We start from the raw sequence: 12,199 nt of genomic DNA on the forward strand, positions 1-12,199 counted from the left end.
ATCATTGAGTGATGAATGAAAGAATGAGTGAAACTATTTGTTTAACTATAGGGTAGATATAAACACCATTTAACGAGGGACACCATAGTATTTCTTCTCAAACCTTAATATATGCTAAACAACAGAGAATTACAATTATTTTGGGACGGATGTAGTACTAGTATGCTGTTTAGGGGTGAAAACGGTACGAAAATTTCCGAGATTTTTGGCTGTCGTTACCGGTTTATACTGACCGTTTCAATCGGTATTAGTAATTATTAGAATATCTTCTAGAAATGGTAGCGTAATTAGGATAGTGGTTTTTCGGACCGTTTTCTCGTAACTGCATTTGTCCGATAATTTCCATCAAAATTTCGAAAGTTCTCTAGCGGCTCAGCCAACCCAACCCATTAAAAGCTCATGAATGAAGAAAGCTTGCAACCCATTAGGAAGGGGAAGTGGTCAGGAAAAACAATGTTAACTCTAGGGTGTGGCATATAGACTTTGTTGAAATTTGATCTCCTCAACTTATCAATGTTGAATTATTGTTCAACTTTGTTTATATTGTTCGTTGAACTTATCATCATATCACTAGTAATCATATTACGGTGTTATGTGGAGTGTGATGATGTAAGAATGAAGTTATAAAGTCATCTTCATGCATAGTTAAATGTGTGATTATGCCAGATTGTTGTTTCCGAGATGAATTTTCGACTTACAATTAATATCGGTAGATTTCGTTCAGACGGTCCAGTTTCTGATATATCGATATTATCGATATCGTTACTAATTTTGGGTCTATCGTTCCGATTTTGTTTTCAAGAAAAAAAAATGAAAATAAAAATGGTAGAGGGTTTTTGGACCATTTTCATCCCTAATGTTGCTGCTGTAGGGCTACTGGATATCGAATCAGCTCAACTCGCTCTGGCTCGCTATGATACTGAACGGACTCTGCTCGGCTCGCTTTCTAACTCTAGCGAGCTCGTTTAGCTTGCGAGCCAGAGCCCAGTGAGGGAATGGCAATCTAGAGATAGGCAAGGTAAGGTCTCAAGGAGTGGCCAGCGACAGGCTATGGCGGCACCATGACTCACTTGCGGCTAGTGCTGGTCTCCTTGTGCTGCTACGGGCAGGTGATCGGCGGACGGAGGTATGCTGGATAGCAACAACGATGACACAAGGTAATTTAGTATATACTGTACATAGCAGGCAGTTAACAACCGGCAGGGCACGGGATGATGCGAGGTAATCCCTCCGTCCAAAAAAAGACAAACCCTGGATTTCCGTGTCCAACTTTGACTGTCCGTCTTATATGAAATTTTTTTATAATTCGTATTTTCATTGTTGTTAGATGATAAAACATGATTAATATTTTATGCGTGACTTGTCTTTTTAATTTTTTTCATAATTTTTTCAAATAAGACGGACGGTCAAACGTTAGACACGGAAACCAAGGTTTGTCTTTTTTTGGGACGGAGGTAGTAAAGGAGAAGTGTGATGTCAGTGTCAGGCACGACAGAGCAGCGGTGTGATGTCAGTAGGCATGTCACAAGGTGATATTAGGATGAATCTTGACATAGGATAAATTTTTAACTCATGATAACGTGGACGAATCTCAACCGTTAGATTTATTTTGGAGGGCCAAGATTTACCCTATATCATCTCTTGCGACATGCCTATCCTATATCACTGAATCTGAATCCTGAGAATTCACGGTGCAAGTGCGAGAGGAGGCGATGCAAGAGACGAGAAACGCACTAGTGGCTCAAACGAGATTGGTGGCGCCGGGGTAGATAGGAAGAAATTTTACGACCAAAGATGTTGGGATAATGAGCGTTGAGACAACTGTTGTGCTTGGCTGCCTGGCTGAGCCTTGGCTTGTTTGGCTCATGATCCAGCCTGAGCTTGTAAAAAAGTGCTACTAACGTACCAAGCCAAAACTGTCAACCCTGAATCAAACTAGCTAGATGCTTTTCGTTGTTGCAGCTACTGATAGTGAGTACTCTGTCTGTTTCATAATATAAGTCATTCTAGCATCTTTCATATTCATATTGATATGGAAAAATATTTATCAATATGAATGTGAGAAATGCTAGAATGACTTACATTGTGAAACGGAGGAGATAACTTTTTCATAGAGTGCTTATTTACCCTTGTTTTTACTAACTATGTTCCAGCCAAAATGTAAGCATTTCTATTTAACCAGACGTATGGAATGTTAGGATGAAAACGCTCACAAATATTCATGACCGACTAACGCTGTTTTTCAATTTTTACTGGTAAAGTAATGTGGAAATTGTTACCAACAAAAACAAAAACAAAAAGATAGAAATGATAAAAAGTACAGAAATATTGAAAACAGAGACGATTTTGATGTATACTGAGTTACTGACCGTTTCTGAATTTTACTACATACTTATGGAAATTACCTTTTCTAATTATGGTAATTACTGTATTTTAAATACTCAATATTTATTGTTCATTTCTTTATTTGACGTATAGTTTAGAGGCCCATCAACTTCTCAATTAAATAAGTACTCCCTTTCGTTTTATACAAGACTGATATCAAACTTTAAAACTTTGACTATGAATAATTTTTTAAACATTTGCCTTAGAAACATGATGACCGTACGTATGTTTTGATATTTTATATATATATTATTATAGAAAATATTGATCAAAGTTAAGTTATTTTTAAGATTGTGTCCTTATCCAGATAACAATTATTTTCAACCAGGAAGTGCAAGGTTAAAAGGGAGACAATTCATAATTTATATAGCATAACCTTGAATTTATTTCGTCATATTTTATTGTATGGACGTGACTACACAGTTAGTGGTAGCTGGTTTATCTAAACCAGTTACCACTCCATCTATAAGCGACCATGTCCACCTATACTTCAAATAAAATTTTCTCTTAAACCACTCATCCGATTACACCGTTGTGTTCGTAACAATTAAATCTTTACAATAAGATCTCACATGATTATATTTTGATAAAAAAATACAAATTAATTTTATATATATCTAAATTACTTCTTATATATATAAAAGTAAATTCAATAAAAACTAAAAGTAATTTACATATATTATAGAAGTAACTTATAACAAAATTAATGTAACTTTAATGCATGCCTTTTTTTCAAAGGACATGACTACACAGCTAGTGGTAACTAGTTTGTCTAAACCAGCTACCACTCCATCTGTCTCCTTTCAACTTGAAAAATACAATAGTATGTATCTTTTTTTAATCTCTTTAATAACTTATATATTTTAAATCACATATTGTTTTTAAGATCTATTTGCATCATTGTACTCCACTCAAAATATGTGACAAAACAATATATGTCGGAGATATGGGCCCGGGGATATGCGAAGTGAGGGGAATCTACCTTCCCATCCTGCCACGTGTCCCTACTGCCTGGTCCTGTCCCCGCATTCTGCGAACCGCAGGAGCGGCCGGGGGGTCGGGGCCTCGGGGTGCCACGTCATGCCCCTCGGGCCCTTGCACTCCTTTGCCCCGAGGCCCTCGCCTAGCCGCCGTTTGGCGGGGGGAGCAAGCGAGGAGGGGGCCCAGGCTGAACTTCCTTTAATGCGCGCAACGCCCCAACTGCCCCCTGTCGCATTTAATGTAGTGGGGCAGATGTGCGGCGTGCTAAACTGACGCGCGATGGTCAAGAATGACCAGTCTGTGACCGGCCTGACGCCGGTCACGTCTGACTGGACGGACAACCGTGCTCCCACGTCGCATCTGCTTCCAGCGGAGTGGAGGTAGGTATGATTCGTCCCATCGGGGGGTCATTCGGACGGCGGCCACCACAAGTCTTCACCTATTAATGAGGGAATGACAGGGCTGTCCCCCGTGTCAGGCGAGGGACGGCGCTGGGCCCCGCTCAAGGACAAGCTGTGGTTTAGCTTCCAGGCGAAGGCACGGGTCGAGTTCCAGTCAAGATAGGGTGGGTCCCTACCCGAAAGAAGAGTAGGTAGAGGCGGTGCATGTGGTATTCCCTTGAGGTATAAAAGGAGGACTTTGCCCACCGAGAAAGGGGACGACTCTCAGAAAACCTGAGCTTGTGGAGGAGGGAACTAAGAGTGTTCTCCCGAGTTTAGGAACCCTTGTAACTCTCAGTCTAAATCCTATACACAGGAGTAGGGTATTACGCTTGATAGCGGCCCAAACCTGTATAATTTGGTTGTGTGCGAGCTAGCTAGGAGCCTTGGGGACGGATACGCGATTTCTAGAGGCGAGCTTCTTCCCCCGGCCGAACTCACGAAAGGAGGGTCTCACGATCTCCCGCTAGAGAGGATCATTCCTCGACAATATCCATATTGAATATATTCAAACATTTTATTAATTTAAAAGTAATTTATTACATGTTAGAAAGTATCAGGAAGTATCCATTACATCTTGTACCTATGATTAATTCTCATTAGTTATTCCATCAATGTTATTTACAACCCATCAAAGGTTTTATCTTCTTTTCTCATTCTACATTAAAACAAAAATGAAAGGAAAAAAACAATCGGTGATTAAACAAATTTATATATAGTTACTTCTGAACCATGCAAATGTTACTTTCAATTAACATTGAAGTTACTTTTAAAAATTGTTAAACTTACATGTGCTGATCTGTGCTGATTAAATTTAATTTCTAGATGGAGTCATATTTTTATCCCTACAACGAATTTACTTCTAATGTCGTGACAAAGTTACTTCCGTTTTATTTTTAAGTTACTTTTCTAATATATGTAAATTACTTTTAGACTTTATTGAATTTACTTTTATATGTCTAAGAAGTAATTTAGTCAAATTTAAAAGTAATTTATGTATATGATAAAAGTAAATTTCATATGTAATAAAAGTAATTTACAAATATAAATATTTTTTCATCGTAATATAATAATGTAAGATCTTATTCTGAAGATTTAATTGCAACGAGCACAATGGTGTAATCGGATTATAGATCGGATAAGTAATTTGAGAGAAAACTTTATAAGAAAGGGAAAAAAAATGCATGTGTAATGAAAAAAGGCATGCATGTGTCACACGGTTGTGTAGGTGTCGCGCGTTAAGACTATCGCGAGAGGCCTCGCTAGATAGATTATATGTTTAAAATAGAAGTATTCCTAGTTATACATCTAAACGTTTACAATCAGAAATGCTTAGCAGATAGTAAAATTGCTTCCGTTCTCTTATAGTAATGAAAACGGTCATAAAACTTCTCAACCATTTTCATAACCATATTTTTCTCAAAACCCAAAAATAGAAACAGTATTGAGAATATGAAAAACCAGAAACTGAATTATATCACGTAGGTATCAATCAGAAACTGGTAATAATATCGGAAACATTGAATTGTAAAACCACATATTTAGCTTTGCATATAACTATCTCTACTACTTTAAAAAATAAGAGGTGCTTCCATCGTTCGTCAAAAAGACCGGGCGGAAAAAATAGAGTGAAAAAAAACCAAATTTAACCGATCCAAAAAAACAGGTGAAAAAAACGTGCGAAAAAAAGAAAAGAATCCGATAAAAAAGGGGGCGAAAAAAACCAGACGGAAAAAACCAAATTTGTTTGAAAAAAATAAAATCTGTCAGATCAAAAAAGGGGTGAAAAAAAGGAAAAGAAAAACGAATCCAACTCCGTCAACGCGGTAAAAAAACCGAGCAAAAAAATGATAAAAAAAACCACGCGAAAAACAAACCGTGCGAAAAAAAAACCAAATCTGTCCGATCCAGAAAAAAAAGGAGCGAAAAAAATGAAAAGAAAAACGAATCCAACTCCGCCAACGCGGTAAAAAAAGGACAAAAAAAATCTCTATCTCTACTTATCTCTACTATTATAAACATTGAAGATGTTTTTGCCGTCATCCGTGTTTAAATTAGTTTTAATTTTATTTTCAGTTTTAATCTCTATATCTTTATCTCTACTTAAAAAGAATAAGAAATTTCCAAAGTCGGTAAAAAAGAAAAAGAAGTCCGACTAAAAAGGTAAAAGAAAAGTCCGACTAAAAAAATGATAAAAAAGCTTCTATCGTTGTAAGAAAGAAAATCGTCCGACTCAAGGAAAAAAAAGTCTCGCCAGTAAGAAAAAAAAGTCCGTTTGTGTTTTTTTACCGGCGACTTTTTTTTTCACGCGAAAGAGTTTTTTTTCCTGCGCACGCGTTATTGTTTTTTTTGTCCGGTTTTTTAAATCACACCGCGCCTCGCACTTTTGGTTTTTTCGACAATTTTTTTCACCGGTTTTTTATCCCATACGATTTTGGTTTTTCTCATCTGGTTTTTTTAATCCGATCTATTCGCGGCATGTCTACCGAGTTGAACCCTGGCGATGCGCTAGCGCCATATCGATCGTGCGTTTTCACTTCAATTTGATTGCAAAAAAAAAATTCGATTCCTACTCGTCCCTCATCATTTTCTCTGTAATTTTCCTTGCTTTATTTTGTCGGATTTAATCTAATGGTTGCCGATGATGACGGCGATCTTCCCCGATTATTTTTATCCTGAGTTTTATGCTCTAATTTTGGGTAAAACGGAAAGAGGTGAGTGGCCGGATAAAAAACCCTCAACCAATTTTGAGTGATCGAGAAAGATTCGTCCGGATTTTATGGGTCGAAGGAAGCAGGCCAAACGAAGGAGGTAGCAGACCGACCTAGGGCTAAAAAGTAAAAACGGCTTCACTCGTGGCTGGGTCGAAACAAGCAGCCTGAAAAGTAAGGAATGCTTTTGGCCTAAAACCCAAGAAATATTTTCATTAACTTTTTTTCATTATAATATATAGCGATCCCGATGTTAGGATTTTCATTAACTTTTTTAATTATAATGTATAGCGATCCCAATATTTCAATTTATTGCTCAGCTCTTAATATAACATTGAAAAATCGTATTTACCCGTTGCAATGCACGGGCATTTTTTCTAATATATACTTAAAAAGTAAAGAAATTTCCGTCGTCCGTACAGAGAAAAGAAAATTACGCGCGAGTAAAAAAATGCGTGCAAAAATATTTTCTGTCCGATTCCAAAATAAAAAAAATTCCGAGCGAAAAAAAAGTTTCCATCTTCCTACAAAAGGAAAAAATAGTGCGAAAAAAAAAGTTTCTATCCGAAGGGAAACACGCGCGAATAAATACCTAATTAAAAAATAAATATCTATATCTAAAAAACCTTCTGTCGTAAAAAAAAGAAAAAAAAAGACCGACTCCCGTATAGAAAAAAAAGTCCGACTCCTGAAAAAGAAGATTTCTCGTCCGTAATAAAAAAAAGGAAAAAAACATCCGACTCAAAATCCGTAAAAAGAAAAGGAGGAAAAAACGTCCCGGCCAAACCTAAAGTCGCCTCTTGTTGTCCGTATATATCTCTTTAACTCTAATCTAATCTATCGATCTAATCTAACTTTTTAAAAAGAGAAGTTTCCATCATCCGTTAAAAAGGAAAAAAATGCGCAAGAAAAAAATAGTTTCCAAAAAAATGCGCAGGAAAAATACGGTTTCCTTCGTCTGAAAAAAACAAAAAAAAATGCTACTAAAAACTATCAGAAAGAAATACACCATTTCTAAAAAATGTTTCAAAAAACCACACAAGACAAAAAACACCATTTATAGAAAAAAAAAGCCGCTATGAAAAAACTAACCGATGAAACACTGTTTATAAAAAAAACAGATCAAAAAACAAACGGACTCAACGCGCGAAAAAACCGCTGTTTCAAAAAAAGTTCGAGAAAACCGTTGTCACACCCTAAAAATTCAAAATATATAAATTGTTGTTTAAATGGAATTTTTAGAAATAATTTTAAAAGCCTAGAAGAGAAGATCTAATTTTAATTAATAAATTCCAATATAAAATGGGGCCAGATAAAATTTCATTAAATACTTTGATTAATTCTATAATTCCTAGATTTTTTTTGGGATTTATTTGAGCTAAGGAAGTATTTTTAATAAATGGAATTGCATTTAAGAAATAATTTAAATTGAAAAAGGTTTTAAAAAGTCTCTTTTGGCTTTGGGCCGAAAGTCGGCCCAAATCTCTTCTCTCTCTCCTCGGCCCAAGTCGGCCCAGTCCGCCGCCCACGCGCGCGCCCTCGCTGCCGCTGACAGGTGGGGTCCGTGTCACACCCCGAAGTTTTCCTCCCAAGCCAAAATTGTAATTTTTATAAATGACCCTAAGAAAATGCAGATGAAATCAGGAGAAAACCCTAAGAAAGTAATGCAAATAATAATCGGATTTGACATGTGGAATTTTTCTTGAGTTCTACATGTCGAAATTCATTAACAGGATTTTTAGTGGAATTTTCAGAGCTCTAGAAATAATTTTAACCAATTAAAATTGAGCAAGCAATTTTTTTTAATTCCAGGGAAAATCCTTTTTCTTTTTCTTTTTCCTCTCTTTTTCCTCCTTTTTTTCGAATGGGCCGCCGGCCCATTCCCTCCTTCCTTCCCTCCCCCTTACTGGGCCGGCCGCTGGCCGAGGCCCAGCCAGGCCGTCCCGCCGCCCTCCTCTCGGGGTCGCCGACAGGTGGGGCCCACCTGTCGGGCCCGTCTCCCTCCTCCCGCCGATCTCGCGCTCGCGCCGCCGCGCCGAAACCGCCGCCGCGCCCACGTCCCCGCCTCCCCGGGCCACGTCGACCACGCCCGCGCGTGCGCCGCGTCTCCCGCGCCCACTCCCCTCTCTCTCCCGCTCGCGCCCGCGCCCGAGATGGCCGGGATTCGAAAATCGAATCCCGCCTCTCTCTCTTCCCCACTCCCCCACGTCGGCCGGCGATTCCCGCCTCTCCCGGCCACGTCCGGTTCTCTCTCCCCCTTTTTAAGCACCGCCGTCGCCCCCTCTCACTTTTTCCCCATTTCGCCGCACTCTCTCGAGCCTCCCATCGCCCCCGCGCCGTGCAACCTCCGCAGCCGCCATTTTCCGCTACTCCGGCCGCCGCTAGCCGCCGTTAGGGTCGCCGCCAGGCCGCGCCGTCGCCGCCGTCGGATTCGCGTGGCCGAGATCCACCCCGTCCACCTCTCCTCCGTCGAGGTTCGCCGCCGGAGCCCTCATCCCCTCGCGCACGGGTGAGCACCACCTCCACCGTCGCCTTCGGCTATGGTTTCCGATCGCCGTGGTCCATCTCCCTCTCTCTAATCCCTCTCTTCTCCTTCCTTAGGGCACCCCGAAGCTCGTCCGCTCGCCGACGTCGTTCTCCCGTGGCTTGCCGTCGCCGTTCGCCATCGTCTTCCTCCGCGCCGGCCACCCTCGGTGAGGCACCCCTCCCTTCTTTTCCCCTTCCTCTCCTCTTAGTGTCGCGCGCCGTCGCCTTCGACTGCCGCCGCCGCCTCCCGTGCCGCCGGTCGCCGCCGTCGTCGGCCGCGTGCCGTTGCCGCTAGACCTAGCCGGCCGGTCGGTTTTGATGCCGAGCCGAGCCGGCGGCCGCCTTTATCGCTGCCCGTTTCCTCCCCTTCCTAGCCGCCGTTAGCGCAGCCGCCTCCGCATCGCCTTTGCGCCGTCGCCTTCGCCGGCAACGCGTTCGCGCGCGCGCACGCGCCGTCGCCGCGGTCGGTCGGCCGGCCGTGAGCCAAGCCGAGCCGGTGCCGCCGCCCCTTCTCTCCCGCGCCGCTGACCAGTGGGTCCCGCGTGTCGGCGCCCTTCCTCCCTCTCCCGAGTCGCTGACCGGTGGGCCCCGCATGTCGGCGCCGCGCCCCGTGCTGACGTCAGCCCTGGTTAATATTGCGCAATAAATTATTTAAGGATTTTTGTTATAGTAATAAACACAGTGAATCTTCTAAAATTCATAACTAATTCATCCGAGCTCCGTTTAATCCCATTCAAGTCTCAGTAAATCAAGAAAAATGTGTAGAATCCATTAAAAATGATTTTGTTCCCTGTTTCAGTAGTCTTATAGCCTGTTTGCAATGTTTGCTTTGTATGTCGCTAGATTCCGATCCTTCCGACGCTCCGGTGTACTTTGAGATAGTCGCCGAGGTTCCTCCAGCAGCAGAGCAAGGCAAGTCATGCTTGTCACTTGATCATATTGATCCTATATTGCAAATGTCCTAATGTTTTCTTTCAAATACCGCATTTGTTTTGCAATATTACTATGGGATGGTTACCTATTGTTACAGCCATGCTATTTTGATACCATGCTCCTTTGTTAGCTTGGGTTATAACATGATTAGAGTTAGGACTAGGGTTTGCTTAGCCATGCTTAGTTCAACTAGCACACAATGGGGAGATCTCATTTAAAACCTAGACTATAGGTTTATATGATAATGTTAGATTAGTGACACCGCTTTGGTGTTGGTTAATTAAAATGAATCACATGGTGGGCTGTGGGTGCATGGTTTTGCTGGTCGCACCCATGGCAGTTAAGGACCGGTTCGCGGGATGCCCTGGAAGAATTCATCGTACTTACCACAAGCCAGCGTGGGCAACGGCTGGGCTTGTAGTGTGGCTTTCCTCTAGCCGACGCATCCAGGCAAGGGTGGGCGTGATGGAGTTTGGATGGGCCCTGCGACGGCCTATGCGGCTTCCGGATTCACCTAGGCACGAGAGGGGACTGCCCGCTGCCTTGCGAGGAGTGGGGGTGAAACCTGAGGTGTGGTGTGCTTGGTTAGAGGGGGTTATGCGAATGGTCCTGTCACGGCCTCTTTCCGGGATGTCGTGGTGGCATGTCGGCGCACGGAAACGTGTCGTGGGGCTGTGTCTTGTGGGTACAGTTGTACACCTCTGATCAGAGTAAAACTATTCGAATAGCCGTGCCCGCGGTTATGGGCGGTCAACCAGATTCACCGTGATTAGACTCACTTTAGTTTAGTCTAATGAATTTGGATGGTATAGGTGGATGGTTGGGCCTGTCGCAACGTGGGTTAGCGTTGGACAGCAGATGGTGAAAATTAATTAATTTTTTTTCAACTGTTTAAATCTTTCAATTTCTGTTTATAAATGCTCGCTTTATGCCAATGAACCACTTCAGCTCTTCTTTGTTAATTCCCTGCATCATACCCCCGTTCCGGTATGACTTGCTGAGTACAGTTGGTAGTACTCAGTCTTGCTCTACTTTTCCCAACCCCAGAGTTCGAGTTCGGGTCAGATGAAGGTTTCTCTGAGGAGTAGGCTTCGTCTGTGCCGTCGAGGATGCCTGTGGAGTGGTGTTCCCGCTGCAGTTTAGTCAAAGTTTAGTCAAGGCTTAGCCCCTGTTGTTTTTCTTTTCTTCCGCTGCATTTATGTAAGACTTTATGATGTTTGTAAGACGTGGATCTGTATGTCAACATTGTCGTTTGTGTACCCCGGCTGGTCCTGGACGGGGATTTTAATGCACATTCTGCTTGGAATTCTATTCGGGAATTTCTGGGCGTGACAGTCCGCCTGTCGGAGTCGTCGTCTTCGTCGCGCCGTCGCCCGGCCGAACCCTAGCGCGCCGCCGCCGCCGTTCCTTTCCAAATCTGGCCGCCCCTTTCCTTCTCCGGCCGAATTGATAGAGGGGAAATGATCCTCGGGATCTCCTCTACCTTTTCTCTTTTGGAAACATCGGCTAATTCGTTTTGGAAGTTCGTGGAATCGAGTTCGATTCGGATCGGCCTCTTTCCTCCGAACCCCGAAGTTTCCTTCTCGTCGCCGGCCGCCGTGGGCCTTCGCCGCCCCCTCCTAGCCCCTTTAAAAGGACCCCCGGTGTCTCCTCTACCCGCCGCCACCCTCGCCTTCGCCTCTCGCCGTCCTCGTCCGCCCCTTCGCCGTCGCCGAAGATCACCGGAACACCGTCGCCGCCGTCGACCCGATCTCCGCCGCCGTTTCAACCTCGTCGCCGTCGCCGTCCGTTGATCTTCCGCCGCTCTTTTGGTCACCGGTGAGTTCGCCGCGTCGCGCTCTACCCGTTGGTGTCCTCCGTTCGTGCCGAAGCGCCGCCGTTCGCCGGCGAGCGTGCGCCGTCCGAGCCGCCGCCGCCGGTGGTGACGTCATCGCCGACGTCATCGTCGCCCTCTCCCGTGAGCCGGTCGTAGACCGATCGATCTCGGCCGTCCGTTTTGGATCAAGTCGATCTCGGCCGTCCGTTCGCGTGAACCGTCGCCGTGCGCCCGGTCCACCGAAACCCTAGCCCGCTGACGCAATAAATCTCTTTTTCCTTTTCAAAAATAATTCATTATTGCGTCATAATTCAATTAAAATCAGTTTAAGTGTTTTAATCCGATTTAATCTTTAAAAATTCATAACTAATTCATCTTAGCTCGGATTTAGTTGGTTCAAGTCTCTA

The sequence above is a fragment of the Oryza sativa genome, chromosome 2, assembly GCF_034140825.1.
Source record: "Oryza sativa Japonica Group chromosome 2, ASM3414082v1".
Lineage (NCBI taxonomy): Eukaryota > Viridiplantae > Streptophyta > Magnoliopsida > Poales > Poaceae > Oryza > Oryza sativa.